This window comes from Vigna radiata, unplaced genomic scaffold (assembly GCF_000741045.1).
Source record: "Vigna radiata var. radiata cultivar VC1973A unplaced genomic scaffold, Vradiata_ver6 scaffold_134, whole genome shotgun sequence".
Classification (NCBI taxonomy): Eukaryota; Viridiplantae; Streptophyta; class Magnoliopsida; order Fabales; family Fabaceae; genus Vigna; species Vigna radiata.
Window position 1 is genome coordinate 87,115 of NW_014543261.1, and position 1,500 is coordinate 88,614.

Genomic DNA, 1,500 nt, shown 5'->3' on the forward strand with positions numbered 1-1,500 from the left:
TAATAATAATAATAATAATAATAATAATAATAATAATAATAATAATAATAATAATAATAGTTTGTAAAGTACTTGATGCAGCTTAAGTTCTAATTAAAAACATTTTGCTAAATAAACATTTTCAAATGTTTTCAAGGCATAAGAAGAACGTGGTATACTATCTAACGACTTATTTTTTAAAAGTAATCATGAAATTATTTTTAAGAATTCGTCTACAATAATAACATGTAGTTTTTATCTGTTAGGTATTTTTATAATAATAGAAATTATTTCTTCTTCCAAGTTGAAATTTTTTTTACAAGTCTTTTATAGAGAAGTACAAATAATTTTAATATTAGGAATACAATTTGTTACATAAGTTATGCATATTGTAATTGGTGATTATCTCTTATTTTGTCTTGGATTATGCAAACTTTAAAGTTGAGTAATACTGATAAATTTCGTAGCCTATTTATTTGTACTTGACATATTTAGTAAATTATTTGTCTTTTACTATTTCTATAAATTTATTTATATAATCTATATGTAAAGTGATATATTTTTTTAGAAGATTAAGAGGTCATTTAAATATACTATAGCAAATTTCATGTAGGAATTATATATATCATTTATGCCTCTAAGTTATGCATATGCAATATAGGTTTAATTGGTGATAATTGTCTCGCTCACTTCGATTTTCTAGCCATTAAATAGTCAATATTAATTGTCTACTATTCAAACATTCATAACATATTTTTTCTATTAAATAAAAAATATGTATCACGTGTCATTTTTAACATGATTTTTTTATGTATGATCATTACCAAATTTGATAAAACCCTCAACTGATAAATTTGTCCAGCTCGTATACTTTGTTTAATTGTGCATTAGATCGCATCAATAAATATCACCACAAACTCTGTGCTCACCCAAATTGAAACACAGTTTCTTCGATCTGCAATATACGATAATGTTGTTGTATGTTGGAGTTTTTGTACCCATTATTCTCTCCTTCATATTCTACCAGATAAGTAGGAGACACAAGAGAAATATACCCTTTAGAGTTTTGAAATTGCCAATCATTGGTATGCTACATAATCTTCTCCTAAATTTGTCCAATATTCACGATTACGCAATCTTTGTTTTGAAACATTATGGAGGAACTCTGATGTTCGAAGGACCTTGGTTCACAAACATGAACTTTATTGTCACAGCAGATCCCACGAACGTGCACCACATCACCACCAAGAACTTTAGCAACTATGGGAAAGGGTCCAATTTCTGTGAAATTTTTGACGTTTTTGGAGGAGGGATTTTTAATTATGATAATCTCCATGCATGGAAACAAGAAAGGTCAGTACTTCATCCACTGATGCAAAGGAAAAGCCTTAAATTCTTCTTTCGAAAAGCCATTCAGAGGAAGCTTGAGAATAACCTAATTCCATTTCTTGATGATACATCCGATGTTGGAGCTGAGGTAGACTTACAATTTGCCCTTCGGAGGTTCACATTTGACATTGC

The 1,500-nt window shown here is 28.5% G+C and overlaps 1 protein-coding gene across 1 annotated transcript in view; it reads left to right on the forward strand.

The window, feature by feature from the left end:
* LOC106753568 (alkane hydroxylase MAH1-like) overlaps positions 1-1,500 on the forward strand; it is a 14,898-nt gene that overhangs the window by 12,550 nt on the left and 848 nt on the right. The gene's annotated exons all lie outside the window — the stretch shown is intronic.